The sequence below is a fragment of the Athene noctua genome, chromosome 3 (genome assembly GCF_965140245.1).
Source record: "Athene noctua chromosome 3, bAthNoc1.hap1.1, whole genome shotgun sequence".
Classification (NCBI taxonomy): domain Eukaryota; kingdom Metazoa; phylum Chordata; class Aves; order Strigiformes; family Strigidae; genus Athene; species Athene noctua.
In genome coordinates, this window is record NC_134039.1 from 25,347,784 (window position 1) to 25,374,719 (window position 26,936).

The window sequence follows — 26,936 nt, forward strand, 5'->3', positions numbered from 1 at the left end:
TAAACTGTGAGGTTTATTCTGTGCTAAACCAACTCTTCAACAGAACACTTATTTTAGGTAAATTTAGGTTTTGATCTTCATGTTTTTTTAGTCTTTGGGTCACACTGTCACCTTTTATTTTCTCTAGGAAGATGGAGGTGAGTACCCAGAGGGATATTTGTTTTAGCTGATATCTGCCCATACTTTATCAGAGCTATAGTAAGTAGTTTTCTCTCTTCTAAATTGCTTGAGATTTATACTGATAGTTCTTGCCACAATCTTCAAAAGAGGATTCAAATTATTTATGTAAAACTCAATAGGCAAAGCATTTAATTGTCATTCACATTAAAATTAAATGTCTAAAGACTAATATTGGTAACTTCTCCCTTCATATCATACATCATTTAGATTTCCTCTTATGTGCATTTTGGTTTTGGGACTGTCAAGGTTCACACCTTTCTTGGTTTTCTTTGTAACCATGACAACTACAAACTTTTTTTTCGAATGAAAGCCAAGATTCTTGTGCAATGATCTATGCAAGACAGAACTTTAAGGAAAATACTTTAAAAAATATGGTTTACAACAGACCATGGCAGATAACTATTGATTTAAACAGGCCAGTGAAAACTTTAAAACCTGTTTCATATGTATTCATTCAGATCTTACAATCTTATGGCTAATGCACAGGAGTGAGGTCTGATAGTAATGTTTCACTTGGCTGAAAAACACCTCCCTCCCCAGATTTCAACACATACTCTTCTAACTTGAGTGAACTGAGCTCCCTCTGAAGGAAGAAGATGACTTCCTATAATATTAATACAGGAAAACCAGAGAAAGAGAGCCATTTATTGATTAACAGCTAGAACCAGGCTTACCTGATTCCGATTCTTGTGCATTAGACAGAAGAGCCACGGTTATGAGTATCTTGCCTGAATATATTCATGCCAAGCTTAGGCAGGAACTGGGAGAGTTACCAGGTATTAATGCTAGTACTGACAACAAAAATAGTATAGGATCACCCTGGTTACTTATTCAAGGATAGTTCCTCAATTAATGTGAGTTAACATACATGTCCAGGTCAGGAAGAAGGGGGAAGAATTTGTTCAGGATTTTTCTGTTTGTTTGTTTAATTTGAATTTCTTCCATGGAACTGAGTCTTGAAATCTGCGAGTCTCTGGTAGCATCCAGAATCTGCTATGTGAAATGAAAATTGAACATATTTCACATCTTGGAATATCAGTCTTCTGGATTTCAATTGTTTTAAGGCAGAGATTGCATTTTTCTGTATACCTAACACAGCATGTCACTCATACTCAATAAACAGCAAATAACAAGGCAAGATCTAGAAAACATGGTGGAGAAACAACCAGGAATTATTGCTCTTCAGGCTCCAAAAAATAAATATTAATTTAAGAGAATAACTAAACTAGGAAGAAAGAGCTTGAAGAATGGACTTGACTTAAATTCTAATCTGATGCTTGTTTGCTTCCCCTAATTTCAGACAACAGCTCTATTTTAAAAAAAACAGCCTCTTGAAATGTTCATTTTACAGTTAAGCAAATACACTGCAGGACATAAATTAATCCCACTCCAAATTTGCTTGCTTTTCTGCTTGTTGAGTATCAGTTCAGTTTTATTTGCTGTGGACCAAATTCAACAAAGTACTTAAGCACATGCATAACTTTGATCATGCAAGCAGTCCCACTGACACTATTCACATGCTTAAATATATGTACACAGTTAAATAATTTGCTGAATCCAGACCTACTTTATTTTTTCTCAAGAAAGTGTTTGCAGAGTTGTTTTGTTCTGACCATGAAGAGTTTACTGCAAATACAACACTGAAAGCTGCGTTGATTACTTGAAACTGGTCACACAGAGATGTTTCTATTCTCAATGAGCCTGATTTTACAGTCTGGATTAGATTTAAAGTGCCCACCAAGACACTGGATTTCTCAAGGTGAAATGACAGTGGAAAGGGCAGCAGTAGCTGAAGATAGATCAAGGAGATGAGGAAATTAAGGAACCTCAGAAACATTCCCTTCCTGGTTTTGGTCAAAGAGGCATAATTCTTCGAAAACTTACATAACCAAAAAGTATGTGGGCCTATTTTCTCATTTTTGCCCTCATTAAGAACATATGTGTGAGACTGTCTCTGTGTGTGGCTGCATGGTGTAAGGAATTCCCTGTGCAACCTTCAGTAATAGCATCATAAAGGGCATTTTACTCTTTTCCTGGTATATTTCAATTACCTCTTTGGCAAAAACGAAGGAGGATCTTTATGGGAAATCTGCCTCCCAAAACTTCAAACGGTGATACAGATCTTAAAACATCTCTAGTTAGATCCTCTACACAAATGTAAGTATGTGCTTAAATGTTTCACTGAATTAGTCCCTACTCTTTTCCAGCAATGTGTGAAGGATTGACTGAAGGTGAACGAAACAAATTATTCAGGGTTACATATAGTGAAACTAAGTTAGGAAGTGATTGGGGTTGGCACTGAGAGCGAGGAACTGTCACAGCAGAGGGTATCCTACAATGGCACAAATCGTGTCCTTGGCTGGTACAATTTGGCATCGCTCAGTCAGATCTTCCCACCAATTTTCTGGGAAAACAAGGCATCTTGTTCTTTCACTATAGCTCAAAGAGCAACCAGGCTGCTATGTTACATAGGAGGGGCATTTGTAGCATATTAGCCCTACTGTTATGGCTGGATTTGAGGCTAATTTCCCACCTTTTTTCTTAAATTACCATTGTCATCATCCCTGTTGGAGATAGCCTTGATCAAATTCTACATGTTTTATGCAATCCCAGCAACAGAGAGATTTGATTTTCTCTTTTTGCTACCACCTCACCTTCCCAAAGATTTCCATTTTTAATGTGAAAAATCACTCTCAAAAATGTATTTGGTGCCCTCCCTAGACATACTGGCTTATCAACCTGTGCAAAAATGATTCTGAAAATTTCACAAACATTATTTTGAAGCAGCAGACGTGTTACCTTCAGTGCCTTCACAACCAAATTACAAAAGGCAAATAGGAAAAAGGCATTTGAATGTTAAAAATGCCAATGCTCTTTCTAGTTACAAAGGCTGTGTCACAGCCAGCAAGTGGAATGTCACGCCAACAGTGAGCATAAACATTTTATGCCTTGTTGTGCATGTTCTGAACATCTTCAACAGAAATGTCTTAATTATGGCCATTAATTTCTCCTCTATGAAAGGGTGATTTTCATTCACTGATGTAAACTTTCTAAAAGGAAATTATATAGCAAGTGTATAAAAATTATTCGTTGAGTTTGAGAAACTAATAGGTAAGCTAGTTTTCAATAGAAAAGGTGATGTGTGATGTTTTCTTGAACACCTGGAGCCGTAAACAAGCTGAATGACTTAACCAAGTACTTGTTTTCAGTAAACCATTATTTCCTTGAAAAAGGCTTTTCTCCGAGCAATAATTTCCCAGTTCATGTAGTTTCAATAGTTTCCCAGATCACTGCCTCCCTGAGAAGCCTGGATTTGGAGAAAGGATCTTCCATGAGTTTTCTAGCTCCTGTTGTGTTTACAGGCTTTGTGAAAAAAGGAAGCAGTGGTATTCTGAGCACAATACTTCTTGGGATCTTTACAGGTTAAATATTTGCAACAAACAATCTACCTGAAAAACTTTTTCCTGCTTTTAAGTTGCCTGCTGACACTCTTGAAAGTCATAGTAAAAAATATGTAGTGCAAACAAATCTCATCCTGTACATTGCAGAACTGGTCAACAGCACCATTCCTTTCTCCTGGAGGCATCTGTCCGGTGATGCTTTTTTTCAGTTTCTTGATGAAGGCGTGTGTGTGTAGCTGACCAAAAAAATCACAAGCTCCCTGATAGATTCACCTAATGTTTGCAATTTCTTCCTAACCATACCTAATTTCATGTTGTCCTTAAGGTCTTTCTGACAGACTGCTTACCATCTAAAAGAGCATAAAAAGTTATAGACACAGGTCAGAACTTGAAGTGACATCCTTCTGTGTCCAGAAGACTTTTTCAGCAGGAACTTTACATCTTGCCAGGTGTGTTTATGGAAAAATATGCTCAGTGGTATAAAGCCATGAAGGAAGATTTGATCATAACACAAGATTCAGATCTACTAGAAATATCTGTAGAAACACCTCCAAACCAAAATCTTGTAAATATTACATGCTTGCATTTAAATTGAAGCATGCATACGCTCTTGAAAATGTTCTCCATGTAATATCAATGCAAAGTCACATGGAAGCAGAATCCTGCTCTCATCTAAAGGATCAGGACTTAATAAAATGGTGGTAACACAACAGGTTTTCTTGGTAAGACTTCTTTAAATGACCAGCGTGTCCTGAACGTGGTGCACAGGCAGTTTTGAAAAGGCCACCAGCCCCGGGAAGAGCTAGGAATGACTCCTACTGCTACTGGTGGCTGAGAGCAGAACCAGCGCAAATGTTTGCAGAGAGTGAAGAACGCCTGTAAATCACAGCTCTGAAGGTCGTTTACAAATAGGTTTAGGGTCTTATTAGGCAAGGTCATTTTTTCCGATTCCAAGTTGCATAAACACGAAACTGATTAAAGCTTACTCAAAACTTTCTGCCCAAACCAGACATTTGTGTAAGAGTATGTGCTGCTCTGAGGGCTTTGTGGTGGTTTTTTTTGGTGGGGTCTTCGGGGAATTTTACATCATCAAAATCCAGAGCAGAAACAACAGAGAACACGGACTGCAGGCTTTCCGCATTTCAATTAAAAACAAGCACCAAAGCCTTTTTGCTTCTTCCAGAAACAAAAGAAAAACCTCAAGGAAAACAAAAAGCCCCCATGTCGATGCCCCAGCCAGGGCTATTCTTCCTCCTTTGGGACCGGGGCTCTCCCCCAGCTGCCGGGCGCCCCGACTCCCTCCCTCCCGGGGCACGGGCTCCTTGCCCGGTCCCGCTCCGTCGGAGGTGGGCGCGGGAGGCCCCACTCTCCCTATCCCGAACTCCCACTGCTCCACACGCTTTATCAGCCGGTCCTAGGGGTTTATTTTTAGGCACGGCTGTCGCGCCGGTCCTTTAAAAAGCCGCTGTCCGCCCGTAGCGGTGGGGGGATGCTGTGCGGCTGCGCCTTCGCCTGGGCCGGTGGGCAGCGGGCGGCTGCGGCTTTAAGAGCTCCCACAATGCCGTGCTGGTGTCCCAGTTCCGTTACATGCCTCTCCCGGTGGAGGGGAGCGAGGGAGCGGCAGGAAGGGGGCGGGGGCGGCCGCTGCGGGCGGAGGACACCCACGCGCGGCAGGGCGAGAGTCGGCGGGGCTGGGGGAGGAGCGGGGCGCCCCGGAGGGCTGGGCCCAGGCGAGCCGAGTTCCCCCCCTCCCGGGCACTGGGCCGGCCGCACCGCCCCCCGCGGGGTGCGAGGTGGAGCCGGCGGCCGTTGCGGCCGTTGGCGCTGCCAGCGGAACCGCCGCGGGACGGGTGTGGAGCCGCCGGCGGAGCGGTAAGTGCGCGGCCAACAGCGGCGCGGTCTCGCCCCGCCGGAGCCCGTCCTCCTCCCCGGCCCCCGTCGCCCTGCTCTCTCCTTCCCTCCGGTCCGTCCGTCGCAGCCCCTCTCCCGTGGCCCGCCCGGCTCCACGTCCCGCCCTGGCGTCTTTCGGCTCGTCCCTGCGGCGGGGTTTGTGACCCTTCCGTGCCGCGTCTCCCCCGCCTCTGCCCCCTTTTCCCCTCTGCCTGCACTCGCCAACTTTACCGTCCGTCTCGCCCGTTTCCTACCTCCCCTCGGATTTTCGGTTGGGGGGTTTTCATGGAGTTTTCGCATCTCCCGTTCCCTCTCACGCTTCTACCTTGCCTGCTTCCAGTCGTTCCTGTCCTTTCGCTTCTTCTCTGCTTCCTCAGCTCCCTCCAGCTTTTCCTCCTGGCATTTTGTCTTTCTCCCCCCTTCGGGCATCGTGTGGAAAAGTACGGATATTTCTCCGTGTCCTTGAGGAAGGGAGTTCGGAAGCTACTTTTCTTCCACAAGGCAATCTTTGTAGTAGTCTTCTCTTTTCCCCCTCCCTCTTACTGTTCCCGAAAAGAAAATGAAACCTATTTTTGGTTTTTTTTTTTCGTTTTTTTTTTTTCCCTACGTGGACTGTTTGTTTTGGTCTTCCCCCCTCCCCTTTCCGATTTGTTTCACGATTAATCTCTTCTATTCCTGCCTCAGTCCTCCCTTTCTTTTTCTTTCTCCCAGTAAGAAAAAAATATTAAAAGAAAATCTATTTCGCCACCAGGGAATTTATGAGTCGGGTTTTGGTTGGGTTGTTTTTTTTGGGGGGGGGAGGGGGGGGGGAGAAGGAGACTATTGCTGAGAAAAGCTTAAGCAAATACAGTACGGTAGGACAATCCAGAGGCATGAACTTTAAGAAAATGGGTTCTGCTGCTTGGTTTATGCAGCTGTAAACTCTGTTGGGAAGATCTAGTGCGTGGTTTAGTTTGGGGCAGTAGCAGTCCCGTGTGTGCCAGCCTGGTTTCAGCAAAGCGGTGGTTTAATATGCCAGCAGAGTGGTGTGCTCAACTGCAGTTCACTATTGCTCGTGGGTTTCGTCAGTGTGGAAAATTAGTAGGGGGGAAAGGTTACAGATTTCAGTTGTCGCTTTTAGAATTACACCTGTCACGGTTTCCATCCCAAAACTGCAGATGTATCAGGGGTTGACACATTAACAAAATTGCTGGAAACTGCTTACCTCCGTGTCAAAAAGTGCTGTTGCATGGTTTATGAAGTCTGGTTCGGACCTTATAAGCTTCTGCCTCAGCTCTAGTCAGTCACACGTTAAAATTCAGAATGTGCAGGGCAGTGGAGAGGAAGTAGATAAATTGTCTAATGATTTCTGCAGAGACCTGTTTAAGGGTTTTCAAGTTCCCAGGTAATTGTGTTTGGTAGTGGTGTGATAGTGTTAAGGGCTGTAAAAGTAGGGCACTATGTCTTTTTCATTAGAGAATATATAGTTTATGAATAAAACTTTTTAGGTGAGAAAGAAACAGTGTGCATCTTGGTTGGGTTGTGTTGTGTTACCTCTTTTGATAGTGTTTGAGAAGTCTACAAGGTTGCACAGCTAAATTGCAAATTAAGCAAGCCCTAGGTTTTTTTCCACTTTAAAGAAAGAAGAGAGAAGATACCCTTTCAGACTGACTTTTGTTTGATACCTGGTTAGAAAGTACACTAGACATTAATCTGGAAGTAGTTCTCTTTGTGTCTTATGGCAAAAAATTACTTGGTTACGTGATGAATTGCTGAGGGAACTGAAATGACTGCTTGGCATTGATAGTGTTTAGCTGTATTGCCCTTTAGGACACTTGAGAGCATTAAGGTGGTTCACTTCTTACACTCAAGTAATCTGTCCGTCCTTCTCCTTCCCCACCCGCCCAACATAATTTGTCCAGTTGTTTCAATTTTTTTTAATCTTTCCTGGAATGAAAAACTTTGGGATAGGGGGAAATGGAGAAAAATAACAAGTCATAATAGTAAGAAGTTTTTTAAAACTGTACCTTGGACTGGTTTTGGAAACACCATCAGTAATTATAAAGAGCTGGGTTAAGTTGATTAGCATCACTTCTTAAAATCCTTTTAAGGGAAGCCTTGAAAAAGAACATGTTGGGTAGAAAGGAGGAGCTTTAGTTGCTGAAGTGCTGAGCTGAGCACTGAGGATGGTGAGTTCTGTTCCTCTTGCTGCCATCGCATGGCAGTATGACTTCTGCCTAAACTGCCTTCGTGCCTGCATCTCATAGGATATAGAGATGTTCCTGAATCTTTACGTGCTTTTACACATGATTTTAAGAATAATTACATATAAACGTATTACTCCTTGTTTAGTTGTGGTTTTGAATGCTGGTTGGGTGGTGGTTTTGCTTGTGCTAATATTAATTCTTCAAAACTTTTAAGTAGAGCTCTTGAGCATTGTAATTTATTTTGAGAAGTGTAAGACTTTTGGATTACTGTAATGGTTTTGAGACTAGAGTTATTTTATCCCCTGTATGGATCTGACAATATTGGTGCATGCTTCTTCTATGCTACCTAAACAGTCTGTCTTAAGCTGTATTTCAACAGCACTGTTGGCCTCTCCAGAAAGAAACCTTTAAATTGAATTGGAGGGTGGAAAACTGTCTTGTGGGGACTGGGCTGAGGACTCCCCTCAGCGTGATGCATGCAATTCCTGGTAATTTATTTTTGTGAGCTCTGCAACTATGAGATTGGCTTAGTACATGTGTGGTTCTGTTTGCTTTCTAATTTCAGGGTTTTGACTGGATTTTTAAGTCTTTAAGATCTCTATCTTGAAATGAAATGTTTTGTGGTTTTCTAGGGCTTTTTTGAAAGCTCAGGTTTTCTTGTAGTTTTTTTCATGTGAGGGTTGGGACTTTATAGCAGAATTTAATCTCAGTGCCCACCTTCCTGTAACTAGCTCCATGCTTCTGAATCTGGACAGATAGTCTAGTTTCAAATTCAGTTTTGTAAATAAGTAATTATTTCTTCCTAACCCCCCTTCAAAGTGTATGGTGATCTCACAGCTTTGACAAGAATAGTTTTCCTGGCTGATGAGAGGATGTTCGTGTTGTTTTCTCTTGTTACTGTTCTGAGGAATGACTATGTCATCTCTGTACTAATGAAGTATGGGGAGGGGGGAAACTGGCTTGTGTGCGCCATGTGGTGCCACGCTGCTGCTTCTCTCTCTGCAGTTTGTTACATGTGAAGTTGAGCTCACACAGTTCAACTGTCCTGCCTGGGAAAGGAAAGTGGGTTTGAGCTGTAGCTTGTAGGGGCTTGTCACATTTGCCACAAGAACTGCAGACTGGACCTCTCTGGGCTGTTACTTAACTTGGATCTTTATAAGCATCTAGTCATCTTTGTGATAACATAAATATGGAGAGTGATGAATATCTGAGAGGACTTGAGGAGGTAGGCACTATAAGCTTTCAGATGCTTACAGTGCCTACCCCCACAAGCTCTCAGCTCTCCACCTCCTTAAAGGGTGGAGAACTCTGTTTACTTTCTTGTCGTGCTTGGAAAAAGGGCTTACAACAAAAGACTTTGTAATGCTTTCGATAGTCCAGGATTATTGATCAAAAGCATCTTGCTGTGCAATATTGTTGTTGTGCTCAATGTTGTATGATAACACATGTTCCTCAGCTGTTGTTGATTCCTCAGTGGCACAGATTTGAAAGGAATGTGCTGAAAGAGCTGTAGCCAGAGAAAAAAACGAGTTTTGTTCCAGTAGCCGGTACCATCCATCTGTTTAAATACTTTGCTGAACTACTCCAGAGTGTTCAGGCATCCAGTTAGGACTGAGAAGCAATTACAGCTGGGAATGGAACCTACTGCAAAGAGACAACTTAGCAAAGGCTTAAATGCTACCTCTCCTCTATGGGTCAGAATCCCCTGCTGTCCCAGCCATTGAGAAGATATAAGGCTTGTCATTTAAACATGACATTGTCTAATTCCTAATGCTATTGAGGATTTATTTATTTTTACTCTCTATGCTATCTTTAGCACAAGAAGGGAAGAATGGTAATGAGGACAGAAGGTCATCTCTGTAGTCTCCTCTTTGTATGTAACAAACTAGGTCTGTAATTTAAGTGAGTAAATACTTATTAAAAAAAATAGTTAATTCTTCTTTCCCAAAACAGATGGGGATAGTTAACAGATCACTCAAGTGTCCACAAAGGTAGCAATATACATTACTGAATTAGTTTTATTTCCAAAACATTACTAGTGAAGTCAAAATTTGAGCCAGTTATATTGTGCTATTTCAGATAGAGTTTGGGGAAACACTCCCCAGTTTAATACATGGTAATAAATAAACACCTGTGTACTCGTGCATTGTGATACGCTAGGGTGCTGCCAATTCCAAGTATTGTAATTTATGTTTTTATTTAAATTCTGATATTGGACTCCACTGTGAATGACAGGTCTCAACTTGTTGTTGCCAACTGAATTTTCAAATCGTGGCCTGTGTGCTCTGTGGCAGTCTTAGATACTGGAACTCTGAGGGGAGTATTAACAACACAACTACAAGTAAACTGTTGGTAACCTGTAAAGATCCTTGAAGTTTTTCTGTGTGGTACTGACATTTTGAGTATTGGGACTAGTACTGTAGACAGAGTAATGTGTTTCAGTTAAGAAGGTTTAACCTTTATGAATGAAAAATGATCATGCAGATGCAATAAGAGGATATTTGACCTTTAAAAATTTGTGGGTCACTCCAGTATTTGTTTTCACCTGCAGAAAAGCAGCACAACTCTAAAGGTAAGCTTGAATGTTGTCCTCTGCCTGTAGTACTACTCCTGCTTTGTACTGTGATTTGAAATTTATACCTTTGAAAGGATATTTCTTTTTCATAGTGATGGCAGTCGTGATTTTTTTTCAATATTTTGAGATCATTACATTTTAATACTTTGCTACCCCTTTGAGCAGAAAGAGTAGGGAAGCTTCAAGAAATGTGTAATGTAACTGACTTCCATCCAGCTTCCCCTTGCTCCAGGGTTGACACTGTAGTTTGAATTAATTTACTTGCTTTGAAAGCTGTACTAGGTGTAACCTTTAGTCATACTTCCTTTACTGCAACAGTACCTGATGTGTTTCCAGCATGCACCTTGCTGCGTCTCTGGATAGTCCAGTTTTAAGATGGCAAGGCAGTGTTGATTCTTTCTTGCTATTGTATGCTTCCCTTTAAGATTAAGAGCTGTAAATTCTTTTTGTTTCAACTGAACTGAAAGTTTTTTGCAAAAAGATTTTTGGACTCCTGAAGTGTTTGTCAAAGTTTTCAAGCTGTTATTCAAAGGGTGTTTGGAGTTTCTGGAACTTTTTGAAACTTCATGTTTTATAGACAGCAGTTTCATGAGCACAGATAAGGAAAGGCAGTAGTTTCACTAGGCAGCCAGATATTTTCATCTATGCCAAAGTGTGGAGGCAGTGTGGCTTTAGGAGCTGGGGGGTCTGTTGTTCTTGTCACTGGGCTGTTTGGGAATCTTCCTCCCTCTCCCTCCTGCCGTGCCTGTACTGATTGTGACCACCTCCTTCTAAGTAAAATGAAGTTGTGAGCAAAGCATTCTTTGTTGCTTTCTAAAAAGTAGCTATTTTTGTTGTCAGTTTGTGACAATATTAAACTTAAAGCCATAGAAAAGCTTCATGTAATTTGGCAATTAGTGAATTTATAGCTATTATCCAGTAGATAATACTAACATTAACTCTGACTAGTGTGGCATTAACTGAACAATATAAACAAAGCAGTTTTCAATGCAAATATAGGGAAGAGTACTCAGACACAAATCCCCTAGTTTCGTACTAAATTGCACCTTTTTTTGACCATTACTTCTTAAAGACTGTAAGATTCTTGGAGATCGATGTCTTGCTTCTCTTGCTTCTGTGTTCCTTGTGAAGGAAACAAAGAAATAAGGGAGCTCATCAGATGTCTGCACATGTCATACTCTTCCTGGAGAAGAAAGTAGAAAGATGCCACAGCTAATATTTAAAAGGCGGCATTGGGAATCAAGGCACCAGATGTTTAAATGTGCCTTTGCAGCTGTATGTCTGTCAATATTAACTAACACCGCTACCTAGAATAATTGGCATCTGGGGAGAAACATACGGCAGTAGCAGAATGGCCTTGTCCTTGCCCATCAAAGTGATTATGTGGGTTGTTTTTAAAACACATTCTTACTTATTCTTACAGCTCCCTCCGTGTTGTGTGTGTACGTGCCCTTGCTTTGGGCTTCATTTATGCCTCCAAGTCAGTCAAAACCTTTGCACTGGTTTCTTTGGGAGCAAGGTCAGAAACTTCTAATGAATAAGCTGTGTGTTTGAGACTGTGTATTTCAAGTAGTAGACTCTGCACTGATGAGCAACAGGACTAACAAAGAACAGTCGCTGAATACAATGCAGTGCTTTCATGCTGTTAATGGGATTGGAATTGGTAACCTGATACTCCAAAGAGATAACAAAAGCTATTTATCATACAAGGGCACATTGATTATTTTTTTTTTAGGGAGTTGATAAATAGCATAGTAAAATCTTAGAACTCATTCTAGTGAACAAGATCTGTCAGAGAATGACTGAATTAACAAGAATTTACAGGACAGTCTGAATAGAAAAGTCATTTTCTGTCTTAGTACCAGTGTTCTTTTACTACAATTCCTGTATTGGCTTACCAGTTTATCTGCTTACCTCATGTTCTGTGATTTTAGCATTTGTTTCAAACTGAGACGTAACAAAAAGCATTTGGGCTTTTTTCTTCCAAGAATGGAAGACTTAAGGAGGTGACAAAATGAAATATGTACAAAGTTGACATAACAAATATGGTATGTGACTGCTGCCTTGTTTCCCAGGAACTTACGAAAAGGCAACCAACTTGCTGTAGAATACAGCAGTGATACATGGGTTTAAGCTATTCTGTGTGAGACTGGAGAGCTCTCTTTAGATGCCTTTTAATACAAGTAGGATGGACATCTGCAAGGGTGATCTGAAGCAAGAAAACTCAGTCTGACTTTGTAACTCGAGAATTAAGATAATATTCTACCTTAGGCCTGCTGCTGACTACTTGCCTCCTTTGTGTTTTTACTTAAGTAGAGGAACTTGTGGTCCCTGCAGGTGAGGCTAAAAGATAAAGGGAACATACTTTCAGGAGGTGATAGGTGCTGCAGGTGAAGACTTCGTTGTGAGTTTGCTGTTGGCAAACAGAAGTTCAGCACACAAGTGTTCTGTAGCAGAAGCTAAGGGAAAAGGCTCATCTTTTCTACCTGGGGTGGGAGGGAGCTGGGCTCTCACCAACAGCCAAGAATCACACTTTTAAAAGTACTCAAGTTTTTGTTTTACTTAAACTCTTAGCAAGACAGAAGGGGTTTTGGGTGTTTAGTCTCTTAGAATTTGCCAGTCTTCTGTTTGTGATGCATTGCAAAACACCTCATCAGCAGCTATTTGTTACCACAGTATTTGAAGGCTTTGAATGAGATCCTGAGCTTTGCTATTAGGCCCTGAGCCAGTGCTTGGCAAGAGATGCTCTGCCCTCCTGTCATGGCTGGAATGGATAGCTGGTGAGAATGTTGACATGACCTGCCCGCAGGGCATGGCAGGGCAGAGCTGGAAACGCAGTGCGGATCTGTGGCCTTCCAGACCAGTGTCCCCTCAGAGGCCACCTGCCTGTGTAGTCTGCTGTGGGTGTCTCTGTAGTCCATAGTGTCTTCTCCTGGTCTGACTTGCCAGATGTTGAATTTGCAGTGTGCCTTTTAAAATATGGGGCTCTTCCTCAATCTGATGTTGCCAGTTTCCTGCTCCACCCGCTTGTCATTCTATTAACACATTCAATTAATGAATTGTTGTGTACTCCATATGTCTGACAGCACAGCCACTTTCTGTTCTGCCTAAGGCTTCCTAGATACTTGTACATGAGCTAGTGTTTTCTAGGTATTCCTTTGGTTGCAGCACAGCATTTGCTTTTTGATGGAAGAGAAAGATACTGGGACTTTCTCTTCATATCTCACAGCTGCAGATAGAGGCATTCCTCCAATTCCTCTGCTGCCGAGATGTTTGGAGCAGGGAGGACACTTGTACTACTGTCTTCTTGTCAAGGTGTTGAGTTTAACTTACATGGAGCACAGCATGTCCTGTTGTGATCCTGACATCCTGTCAGTTGTCTGTCCCCTGGCTCCCTGGAAGATAGTGGGTTGGTTGCTGGCAGCTCTCTGCTTTACCCTTACAGAAAACCCCAATCAGGAATTTTCTAGAATTCTTCCCCTCCGTCCCCTTGTCCTTTACTGGCCTCTAACCACATTTTTATCTTTTTTGACAAGATTCTTAGTTTCATTTATCTGCTGCTTTTCCCTTTGCTCTTTAGCTTTGATTATTTTTCAAGGAGCTTCTTAGAAACATTAACCATTACAGATGTGCAGAACAGTCAGATGCCTTATTTGTTTGGGGTTTTTTTTAGCTTGATTCTTAATACTAAAATGCCTATAGCAGGTAAATATTTATGTACACTACTTTTCATGATTAAAAGATCTGTACTCAGCAGAGGGTAAGAAACTGCAGTGGCTGTTATTTCCATATTACAGTATACCAATATTACCTATTGTAAGAGCCCTATGTTTCCCTCCCTGACCATACACCACTACTACAGCAAGGGCACATAAGTTCAAGCTTTATTTTGTGTAAAAAATGTTAATGACTTTTAAAATGTATTTACATGCTATAAGATAAGAATGTGACATAGCAAAGTACATTTGCCATTTCATTCTATCTTAGGCTTATAGCTTCCTAACTGCTTGAGAAATGCTCTGTCACTTCTAGACTATATTATTTTGTTTTAAAAGACTTAAATCTTCAACTTTTGTAAAAAAAAAAAAAAAATTGTTGTAATTGTGTGTAGCAGAGAAGGTGATGGCTGGATTTATTTAAATATATGCTGCGAGGATATTTTTAACAATTTTGTAGTGCTCTTTGTGCTTGTCATTCTAAATGCATATGCAAAAGCCTAAATAATTAGAAATCTGTATGCTTTCTGACCATGATTTACTTGAATAGTCCATGATGACCCCTGGACTTTGGACAAAGTGTATTTTACTTCAGAAGACAGCATTTCGAACTAGCCTCTATTATCTTTGGTTTTACTCATATGAATGAGGGTAGCATTCAATGTATACATCATTTTTAAGAACAGCCTTCTTTTTCTTACATGGATGTAAAGCATGTGGTAGGCAGTTATGCTGTAATGGAGTACAAAATGAAACCAGAAGATTGTGCTTTAGTATCTGAAAAGTCCTCCCTACATTCCTGCTGTAAAATGTCCTCTGACATTAAAAAGATGCATAATGGCTTCCCAGCTCTCCATCTGATAGGATATTTCTCATCATCTCTGTTTTGAGAAGGGATCCTATTGCTCAATAGAGCAACATGGGTAGGTGGGCTTCTGTGAATACACAATGCTTCCCTCATGTACCATGGCTCTTGTGGAGTCCCAAGCCCATGTGGGATTCCTGTTTCAGCTCTGTGGCTTACAAGAAGAGGTTGGCTTCTGAGCCCTGCAGTTAGGAAATGGAGCTAATGGAAGCTTGGACACCATCTGAAACTGAGATCTCATGAAAAAAAGAAAAAAGGCTGTTTTTTACATCAATGGATGGTATTATTTGAATCCCTAGTACTGATCATAAAAACTTTGATGTCATGATGTATAGCAGTATTGCTGAGCCTCTTCTAACTTGCTGGTATTTCAAGTACTGGGCAGATGAGAATCTCTCTGTCTTGATTTCAATATTAAGAAGGAAGCTATCTGAGATCCTTCATTCATAGTACAAATCTTAGTACAAGATTACAGGGTAAACTTCCTTTGGATATCCAACCATTATTTCTCAGTGGCTTTTTTCATGAAAAAGTAAAAGGTATTGTTACCAGATGATTAATTAAACCTTAACCCAACAGTCCCATCCCAAGTCAGGAAGACTGTTGGCAATCCCGGCAAGATGTAGATGTAATGAAGTCCTACTTGGTGAACAAGTATTTGATTGTGTGTCAGTGTGACTACCTCTGTCAGTATTCTAAAATACATAACAGCAGCATGCTATTAAGAAGATGCGAAGAGAAAGTTATGATGGTCAAACAAGGTGGCACCTATGAGCCACTATAACTGTTAGTAACTGCATTTGTGTTGTGGCTGTCACAGAAGTCAGGGGAAACATCTATAAAAGACATTAAGCTAACCTGATTTACGTAGCACCTTGAATAGGATAACAGCATGCACATAAATAAACATCAGCCCTCTGTGGGCAAGAAGCTTAAGGAAAGAGAAATCTAAACCTTTATGTTCCTCTGTCATACTTGACAACAGAACTTAATGTGAATGGCCTCTTAAGGAACAAGTGTCAAAAGAAAGGTTCATTTTTTAAGTGGATCTAGCTATGTCAAAAGTGCTAACTAGAAGAGTTAGCATTTATACATTAAAAGCTTGTTAATTGGTTTCGGAGGTAGTGGTGAATTGTTAGCTTACATTGTTGATTCTAGTAGTTGCTAAGTATGAATGTAATGTGTAATCTAGGAGTTGGTATCTAGACTCTGCGTGGTGAATAAACTACTGGCTACTTGTACATTTCTCCTGCAACTCCTACTTTAGCTTTTCCTACAAAACAGTAACTGTAATGACCAGTGCTCTAATGCTGTTGAGTATACAGAGCTTTTTATGAGGGTTTGTGTGTTCTTATGCCTGATGGAATGTCAAAATAATCTTGCTGTGTCCACTGTTTTAATCTTGCTCTGTGTTATTTTTTTCCTGTCTTACTGACTTGCGCAACCAGTTTTAATAAATTCATTCCTGTGCTTATTGAAGTATAATTAGAAAAATGGAAAAAACTGTATGGCCCAGCATGGGTCCTTTCAGATAAAGTTGGTGTTTAAGTGAGACATAAAGCCAGTGCAAATCTAGTGAGGAGTTGTGTTCTGTGCATTTGTATAGCCCTCTTACAAAAAAATAATCTGTCTTGGTCGTACAATTTTCTGCAATGGATTTATCCCTGATGTTGAGAATTAATACAGACTTTCAGAAGAGATCACTTTTAAAAGATTGCTTTTACTGTTTAGTTTGTTGGTTTTTTTTTAATTTGTATAGTAGCTAATCAATAGGAGTATCTTTTGAGAAATTCTTTATCATCAGTTTTATAAGAACTTTAGATTGTGTTGTGCTATGCTGAGCCCATCATTAGGGTGTCTGACTGTTTACCTTGTAGTCTTTACCCCGCTTGAGATGCAGATGGTTTCTGTTAATCTCAAAGTCATTATTCACACTAAACCCTGTGGATGTATTGAGATATGTTCTGTGTTTTGTTCATGTGACCTAATTTCACTAAAATGAAGGTCAAGCATGTCTCTGAAATTTGTGACAGTATTATTTGCACTGCTAGTACTTATTTGTTCAGACCAATTTGACAATGGGTGAACCTGAGGCAGAGCTTGAATATGTCTGAATTGGTGACTTGTATCTACATTTGCTGCCTCTTATGTAAATTTCAGGTTTTTTTGTTCAATTCTCAGTTATGTTAAAACTTCTATAATTTTATTACATGCTTAAGACTTCTATTCATGAGTCTGCTGATAGGGACGAGGATACCTTAATCCAGAATGAATTTTCTGAGGACTGCAAAGATGTATGGTGAATCTTTGCATGAGCATCAACAGCATGGGTTGCTTGGAAGTCTTCAAGGAAGAATCATCTTTAGGAAGGGAGTAGAACATTCTTAACTGGCTAGACTAGATATCCTTCCTAGGGTTTGTCCTTAATACTTGTTAATGGGAGCACAAGGATCCCTCTGCAGTCTCCTATGCTGTAGGAAGCTCTTGGGAAAGAAGCCTGTCTCCTGACCTTCTGTGCTGCTGTTGGACAACTGTGTAGTACCAAGGTGCCTGCCTTTTCAGGTTTGGTCTTAAGAGAACGCTGGGAAGAGGAGATGCAGTTTGTGATTATGGGCTAATACTCAGGTTGATACCCTGCTGGCTGATTCTTTCTTTTTTATTTTTTCAGATTGTCAGGTTTTGGTCAATGAGTATTGAAACTCCCAGATATCTCAAGTCACCTATTTTATCTTACTTATATCTTCTGGGTTCCGTACATGAAATGGGCTGCTTTGTACACATTTAACAGATGTGGGGATTTTATTTGAAAAGAGAAAAAAACCCTTAAAGTATGGATTTATGTAGGCCTGTAAAAATATGTTACTTTGTCAGCTTGTGCTATTAAAAATATGTTATATGTAAGAATAGGTATGTTGGTCTTCATGTGAGATGCTCTTACACTCAGTCAGTAAATGCTGAAGCTTATTTGAAACATCAGGAATGTAGTTGGTGGAGTGTTTTGGTGCAAGTCAATTTGAGTCTCCATCCCCAAACAAATATTGTGAAACAAATCACTTATGTAAGTTTGGTATTGTGTGTTTGCTTATTTGGGTTTGACTGTGGGAACTGGTTTGTATTGTATCTTGAATTGGGAGGAAGCAATGCAGTTGTGACAGTTCACATTTAAAAACTAATGTGCAGATTTATTTGTATAGGTTATTCATATAGAATTCAAGTTGACTTATTTAGCTTAAAAACACTGGTCCCAAGCTGTGAGAAACCCAGTTGGTTTTTTTGAGTCAATACTGGTTGCCTTCTGAGACAACTCTGTGTGTACAGATGTACCCATGACTCACTTTTAAATGAACGTAGCTTGATTAAAAATGTATTAAGCATTAATAACAGGGGATACTTTTTGCGCTTTAAGAAAAACTCTCAATGTTTTGGAGAACTGGAGTAATTCTATGGCTCTAAAATTCATTAACTGTAAAGGTATTTAACTAAGAAAATTATCAAGGTTTAGGGCTAGTATTAGTGAATGATCTCTGAACTGTGTCATCATTAGTGACTGTATGCAAAGAATCAGAGGCTTTCATTTTCTAGGGAGGCATTTTAATCCTTTGAGTCAGTTTTCCTGGTGAAAGCAACCTGGTCTGAATAGTGTTGGCCTTGGTTTGAGCAGGAAGCTGGGTCCTTCCAGCCTGAAGAATTTTGTAATTTTATTTTCTTTTTCTTTAACAGGTGTTTGTACCACACAACCACCATCAGCTGTAATGGGTTTGCCTTGCTGATACTTCCAGCGATTAAACCAGAGGTATAAATAAGTCCTCACTCTTAAGGGATTTTTTTAAATTACTTTTTTTTTTTTGCTTACTTTTATAGCACTTCTACTGGATAAATGCAGAACATCTAGGACTTTAGCTGCATCCATTTTTCTGTCCACTGCAGAATCTTTGTTTAAAGAAGTGAAGTAGGGCAAGTTGATGTGACCTTTCTCTAAATTCTAGGGTAAGTCAGCTTTCCAGAAGCTAAATTGTTGTACGGAATATAATGATTCTGTACTTGGATGCAGCAAACAACCAAACTGCTTTAGGGAAACTTGTCATAGATTTATAATATATTGAAATTCCCTAGGAATTATTTAATTTAAAAAAAGCTCATAGTGAACATGAGAGATGATAATGCAAAATGTATTGACTAAGAAGAAAAGAAGCTTTTATTCAGGGTACTTCTGACAAAATTTGATGTATAAATTTACCTGATGAGACCTGTAATGAAGAGTTAAAAATACAGACTTTTCTATAGGAAAGGAGCAATGAGATCTTTCTCTTAATTGGTGTATGTGTGTACTTGAGTAAGGTGCATATGGAGAAAATATATGCCTGATAATGGATCCAGAATTTCAGGTCTGCTTGTTCACACACCACTTCCTTTGTGAAAGGAATAGAGTGGGTGTTCCTTCGTGTATTTAGACTTGTGTCTCCTCTGTCACAGAGAAGCCTTTAATTCACTGCTAGCAAGCAGTTAAAAACAAGTGTATTGGAAGCTCATAGTTTAGCTCCTTAGTTTATTCACTAGAAAGCAATGTATTAATAATCAAAAAGTGACTATCTATTGAAATTTGAGCATGGGACTCTTCAATATGCACAAATTATGCTGATTCCAAAGTCAGTGGCCTGGTCCTAGTTGAGGTAGACTGTGGTGAAATGAAGCCACTGATAAGTTCTTTTGCAAATACCATCAGCTGTATTGTGGAAGGCTGGTGTGCAGGGAACACAGGTTATTGTGCACAGGAGAGAACATGTTAATTGCTCTATATAGGTATATTGCCAGATTCTCTGTATTGGTATATTGCAGGATTTGATTTTGAGATTTTCTTGTAGAAGTCAGATGGGAAAAGAAGAGTTAGTAGTCATAGGCCCTGTGTCTACAGGGATGTGTAGTTGCAATACTTCCATTTAAAGTTGAAATAAACATTGTAGTACACTAGTGCTACCAGCCTTACAATGATATGTAGGCTCATTGGCAGAGCTGGTGTAGAAGCAGTTGTACCGACTTTTGTAAGAAGGTCTTGCAGGTCAGTTAAATGTCTGTCTGGGACCAGTAAGCCATTATTACAGACCATGCTGTGGAAGTAGGAAGTACGAGATCTTGTAGAGCCTACTGTAGTAGTAGTATTAGCTGCAAACCATAGTATTCATGATATTGAAGGCAATGTGCATGGAAGTGCACTGGTATTGTTGGAAACAGTTCTGTAGATGGCAAAGGGTGTTTAAAGATCTGGCAACTCTGAGCTTGTCCAATGTTTCTGTAGCATACTTTGGCCATCTTTTTAGCCACTTGTGTTTGTAGTCTGCTGAAACAAATGGTTCAATGGTGTGTTTCCCTTAAAGGGAAATTGATGGTTATTTGATTGATTAAAGTGTGTTAGCTGTTGCTTGTCTAGTTGACTTATATAAATCCTGTGTTCTTTTGATGTAACTTTAAATAACAGAGCATTTGTGTGCTTGTACATACCTTTTGAAAAGGGAAAAAGAAGCTTCCACACTTTAACAGCAACTGTACTTTTAAAAATACCTATCATTGCCTATGGAGTGCTTTCTAACTGTCTTTTCAAGTAAGAATTTTGCACTTCCTTTACAGTGACAATTAACAGTGGAACAGCATGTTTTACTTTTGTCAACTCTTAAAAGGGCCTAGATTAGGATCTCTGACCTATGGCTGTTGTAAATAAATCTTTTTTGTTATAAAGACTTTTAAAGGTGTTTCTTCTTCGACTTAATTGGTTAAAGTATATGCTGTGTTGGTCTGAGTTCCTCTTGCTAACTAGATAAAATGAAACCACAGTCTAGGTAAAAAAAATCAAAAATAGAACTTCCTTGCTGTGAAGGTTGACTATTATTTTGATGGGCTCAGTTTGCCTGTTGTGGACCTGTATACCTGTGTGTTCTAGCCCTGAGAACCCCAAGACGGACATTGTACTTTACTAGGTCAGTCTGTCTAAATGTTACAGAACAGATGGTTAATTCAAAAATGAGTATTAAAGCTGAGTAGCTAAATCTGATCTCCTAAAAATGAGGTTGCCAAAGCAAGCTGCTGTATTTGAGGTAGCTGCAGAGTTGGTCTTTTATTTGATACAAAGGCAAGCCTCAGTCTAATGTCTAAATGCAAAGAAGTTGGTAATTTCAAAGTTTTTTCAGCTTTTAATTTATTTCAGAACCTATAAATTGAAGCAGTAAGTTGCTTACATGTTGTAGAGCTCCTGGAAGAGAAGGTGGCTTATTTAAAATCCATCGGTTTTTCTGGGTTTATCACTGTAGTCCTGGGTTTTAAAAATAACAAAGACAAATTGCAGCAGTGGAGGAAGGCTGACACCTGATTTTTAACTTGCCATGACTTGCTTTTTTCTTCTACTTCGGTGGTCAGTGAAATGAGAATTAAAAAGCAAATTGTTAGAAGAAAGGATGTGAGAAACGCTCAGTTGCCAGTTATCAACGGTTCAGACAGGACGCGGTGTGAAGCACTCTTTACTATGTTTTTGCAAGACCGGGGCCCCACCAGGTGGACGCGCCTAACAGCCATCGTGCAATGGTTTATATACCTTTCTCCCAACTGCGAGTTCCCTCCCCTGATTCCTCGCTGGCTGAGTACCACAGGGTGTACAGACTTCCCAAACCGCTTACCGATACGCCCCTTCATGTATGTGTTCATACGTCGCATGTTCATGGAAATGAACCTTGGCTTTCTCCAGGGCAGAGACGTTGATGTGCATGAGCTCATCACGCAAGTGTACTAAAACAGAAAAAGTGTGAAATTCAGGTTCCCCAAGTCTCTCGGTATCTGCATCCATCTGAAGCCATTTCTAAGTACTGGTCATCACAGTTGACAAAAGGGCTACCTGTCTTCTCACCCTAGGCCAGGAATTTCAACGGTTTGCTCTTTCAATGAATTGTTCTCGTTAATTGCTTTGGTGAATGCTTCTGCCCTTCCCTTCTGGCTGAATATGCGAAAACAACATTCTTTCCCTTGCAGGATTATTGTGTTTACAGGCAAATTATTTCTCTTGTTGTCATAAGATAGATAATTTGAGACAGGTGTTGTGCCAGGAGAAATGTTTAGATCATCTAATCTGACTTGCACATCGCTGATCCGAGTTATCTCTGGACTGAGCCTAATAGTAAATGAATCCACGCATGTGTGTACTGATATTGTTACTGATTTTATTATCAACTGAAATTAAATTGTGTTTGATTTTAATGTAAGTATAGAATTAAGAGATATTTTAGTAAAAATAATTTTACATTTATTGTATCTTGAATCTAGCAACCGACTGCTACTCTAAAATCCCCTGTACAGCCCTGTACTAAGGCCGAAGGGATTGGTCATAATTGTCTAGTAGGAATGGTTAGAACCTAGGTAACAAAACACAAGGTGATTTGTAAACTGATTTATAATACATACATAGGACTAGAAGAATGCAAGTAGCTGTCAAGGTCCAGGATTAATGGGAACTGAGGGCAGTAACCGTAACAGCTTGCGGGTACCTGACAAGAAAACTGTGTCCTTAAGTAAAAGGTAATTCCGGCAGGGGGAGATCGCGACCACTGACTCATGGACCACCTACTCACATTACACCCCAGAGCCATTTCTAGACATTTCTAACCTTTACTGAGCAGATTCGGAAATAGGAGGAGAATATGTTAATGATTTCTTGGAGGTTGTATGTTTATGTATGAATACTTAATGAATATGTATGAGTAAGTTCTATATAAGGTGTATGATTCTGGTGCTCGGCACGTGTTGTTGGTGAGAGCACTCCCCTACACGTCCGGCCGTCAATAAAGAAGTGTCTGCTTATCTGCATCAAATTGGTGTCGATAAGTTATTTTATCCTGGATTTTGGTGATAATACAATGGGATTAAAGCATTTATTTTCTGCATTCATCCTGTTGGGATTATTTTTTAGGGACACCATTTCACACTAACTGACTTTCAGTGAAACAGATGAGCGGACTCGTGCTGTTTATCTCAGCCCTTGAGGGTTTACATATGATACTTATTCTTCTGTGAGCTGCTGGAAGCTATAGTCACTTCAAGAGTCTCTGACCTTGCAATCCATTTTTCTGTGGTGGATTGAAATATTTGATTTTAAGAGTTTTGTATGTGACTCTTGGGGGGTGTTTTTTCGCTTGTGTGATGCTGTAAGATGAACTGTTGCATTTTTTAGGAATACTTTGTCATAATGCATGACATAAAGGTAGCTTGATCATTGTATAAAAGTTATATAAAGTTATTGGTGTATGCTTCTGCCTTGATAAATGCCTTAAAGTTTAAAAAATTTCAGGCTTTCAAATCGTTCTTTCTTTTGCTGGTTCTTTTAAATGTTTAACTCTGTATGAAAGGTATCAGGCAAACAGGTGGAAACTGAACCCTTCTGTTTGATTTACACTGCAAGTTTTGCAGGTAGAATCGCGCTTCCTTTTTGTGGGGTAGCCCACTACTTGCAGTAGAGAGGACATTGCTTTACTTGCCTGCATTTTTAAATGCTAGGTGAAACCTTCATTTCCATGGGGCTTCTGGGCTTGTGGTAGAAGAATGAGTTTGATTTGGTTCTTTTTAAATGCTGCTTCTCCTAATTGGCCTCAAGACCCTTTTATTTCAGGTATTTTGACAGCTCTGTTGAAGCTATCAGCCATATCCTCAGGCTTCTGGAGGTGATGGTCTTGAGAAGGGGAGTAGTTTTAAATAACATCAGTTTGTCTGCTGATCTATGATTAGGGCATAGGGTTAGATGTTCATACCTCAAGTTCTTGTTCACAACTCGAAATGGCCCTTTCAAATCTGGTGAAAGAACAGAGTTCAGGAACTAGAGAAACCTTGGGAAGCTTGGAGAAAGCAATACATTAGGGAAGAAGTTGGCAGAGGCATCAAAGTGTCTGAGAGCAGATGGTGTGTTGTCATCAGTTCCAAAATCAATGTAAATACTTGCAGAATACTACTCTTCCTCTGCTTTTGCCAAACACAAGGAACAGGAGCCATAAATACCATTGGCAAATTGTTTTAGCTGCCAGGGAGCATCCTGCAGTTGTAATCAACAAATTCTCCCTTTCAGCACTTGGGCAGCAGCTGCTGCAGAAGAGTTGTTAGTAATGATAAAATACACCTTTTTTTTTTTTGTCTAAAGACAATGGATTTTTACAGTTTAAAGATGTCATAGTTTCTGTTGCTGTGCTATTCTGTGTCATATCAATAAAAGTGGTATTTTTTTCATTTACCGTTCCTCGTGGTTGTGTTGTATGGTATGACTTTCCTGCTTTAGTGTGGTTCAGTGTTGGGCTTGAAAGCAGTTCTCATGAGTATTACCATCATGTAACTAGTAACCGATCTGTTGTTTCAAATGCACAGCTTTGGGATACTGTCATGTTTGTAAAATGTGTCTGGCTGCCACTAAATTGATCACTATGGTGCATGGTTTCTAAGGGGATGGCTATCTCTCTATGAAAGGATGAATTACTAGATCACTAATGTATATGGCATCTCTGTCTCTCTTGAGCCTGTGTTGCCCAGGAACATTAATCCTGGAGTGAAGAGTGTTTGGATTTAAATTCTGAAATCTCTGTACTGATCCAAATTTCATTTCCATGAAAACTGAAAGTTCAGTACTTTTGGTTGTCAACTTCAGCTGCTGACTGGCTTTGGGGAGACTAAGTTGTTCCCTTGCACTAAATCTTTCAAGAGTTGTGTTCATATATTAGCGTTACCTGTTTTCTGGAGACTGACAAATTCTAACTAGAAATTATTTAATGCATTTAATTTGAGAGATGCTTAACTCTTAACTGCTTATAAATCAGATATCTTAATGTTCAGAGCTTGTGCCAGGTTATCTGATGTTGAATTGTCACGTACATAAGATCATGGTTTCTTTCTTGATGGGGGTGGTTTGTTCATTATAGTGTAGTTTTACAGATTATGAAGCAAACACAATTCCTTTCTTAGCTGATTGTGCAGTAATGCAGGTGTCCTCTTGCCTTGTAACCAGCTGTGGAATGCTGTGCATTCATCAGCTGCAGCACCAATTTACACCTAAAGACAATGAATCTGCACTCTGAGTGACCCTGGGGCTCAACTGTACCACTCATTATGAAAATTTTGTAAATTCTGGTGATGCTTTTGCCAGCAAAACAGTTTCCAGTCTTGGTCTTTATTGAGTTTGTAATGGCAGAATTGCTATGCTAAACCCAGAGGGGGAGAAGTAGGTGAAGGCTTAGCTTTCTGGAAGAAGACACCAAGGAACTGATGGCTCTTTGCTACTAAGTTAACAATAAGTGTTATCTATTGTGAGAAGGTAACTTTTCTGTTCTTGAAGCTTTGCCTGGTTAGGTGAAACTTTTTTTTCTAATAACTTAGGCATAACTTTATCAGTGTTCCACTTTCACTTAGAGCTGCTTCAGGGAGCATTGTAATCGCTGCAATTACTGTTTGAAAGCAACAGTCTTGATAGATTGTCACTTCTGTATTTCTGTAACTTCTACAATTCACTTTAATGGACAAGAACATGATACGTTAAAAGTATGTTGAGTGTATGGGGAAGCAGCATTACGTTAAAGAATTGTAGCCAGGAATGTGTTTACTTACACTTTCTTCGGTGTAGAGTAGTAGTATAGTGTGGCCTGTGTGGGCTATTAGCTCTGTAAGTTTGGGTCCTGATTTTGCATGTAGACCAGCTTCACCAGAAACACTGATGCCAGTTTGGCTTTCAGCAGGTTCACTGAACTTCAAGTCCTTTTCTCTGAAGGTAGGTATTTGAGGCTTAAAATATTCAGTTGTCAGTCAGGGCAGGTGACTTTCCATGTAGGTGATGTATCTGTGAGCACAACTGGCATGTAGGCTGTCCTGGATGTGTATGAACAGAAACAAGCTTGCAAAAAGAGCTCATTTTTTTGTGCAGTAATGTGGCAGTTTGGAAGAAGATAAATTATTTGGTAGGTAAACAGTGGTACTTTAAAAAAACCAAAAAACCTTCCAGCTTTGTAAATAAGCTACAGCAAGATGCCATTTTGATTTAAAAAAAAAACTAGTAAGGTGGTTCTGAAGCAGTGCCTGAGATCTTAATTTAGCAAAGACGTCTCCCACACATTGAAGAAAAAAATGTTTGCAATTAAGAGCTTAAATCTAATTCTGTGCATTTTAGGGTTTCTTTTATCTGACAGAAGTATCAGTTTGTTCATGAGTATATTTTTTCCTTTAATGATCGTGAGGTCAGTAAATTTAGGTAGTATCAGGGCTGCAAAGGGAGAATCATTTGATTTGGACATACTCTTCTGTCATGAGCTGAAATCTTCTGGTGATTTGTCTTCCTGCCTAGATTCCCTTTTTAATTCCAGATTTCAGTGTGCTTGCGATACAGCAGGCTTGTTTAAGAGGGTTGTCTTGGGAACATGCAGCATTGCTGCTGCGATGGCCTTGTCCATTATCTCTTGAGGTAGGATGTTCCAGGTTCATTCTAAAATATGTGGGGGACTCTTCTCCTGATATGATGGCTGGAATTCAGTTGGAATTTGTCAATATAAGATAGGGAGCTGGTAGCAAGAGAGACATTCATTTTTCTTAGAACATAGATAGAGTGTTGGGGGGGAAAAGAGTCAAAAGTAACCATAATAGAGTAATTCTGTTGCTACCTGTAAAGACTAGGTGTAGCCAAGAAAGTTTTTTTTGGTTTATGTATTAAAAAGTTTACTTTATGATTGAAAGGTGTTGCCATAGTGATTCCTTGGCAGTGGCTTTTGTTCTCTGTTCCAGCAGTCAGTAAAAAGCTAAAGACCAGTTTCAAGATGCCTGGACAAGGTAAAACTTTACTTGGGGAAAATACTCCTAAACTACCTGCAGCTAAATGTAGGATCAGTAAGTGACCCAATGGAGCTTATGATCTTCTTTAAAATGTTGCTTGAAGAGGTGCTGGAACATAGAAAAATCCTTTCAACCTGCTGGTGTCAAACTTAGGCACAACTTTTCTTTGTGTGTAGCAGGTGTTATTTAAAAGGCCAAGCCAGGATATCTGTGTGCTCAGTTGGGTGATTATTCAGCTGCTGCTTATCTCATTGAAAAGATTATTCAACTGCTTGTTTCACCCCTGGTGGTGTTCTC

The 26,936-nt window shown here is 39.9% G+C and overlaps 1 protein-coding gene across 8 annotated transcripts in view; it reads left to right on the plus strand.

Annotated features, from left to right (window-relative positions):
* The first annotated feature begins 5,284 nt into the window (after positions 1–5,284).
* RASSF8 (Ras association domain family member 8) overlaps positions 5,285–26,936 on the plus strand; it is a 102,955-nt gene continuing 81,303 nt past the window's right edge. For 6 of the 8 annotated variants that reach the window (XM_074902346.1, XM_074902348.1, XM_074902349.1 and 3 more), the window contains exons 1-2: positions 5,285–5,453; positions 18,534–18,606. The gene's annotated coding sequence lies outside the window, so the exon portion shown is untranslated. The remainder of the gene's footprint in view (positions 5,454–18,533; positions 18,607–26,936) is intronic. The other 2 variants (XM_074902344.1, XM_074902345.1) reach the window with 1 other exon arrangement.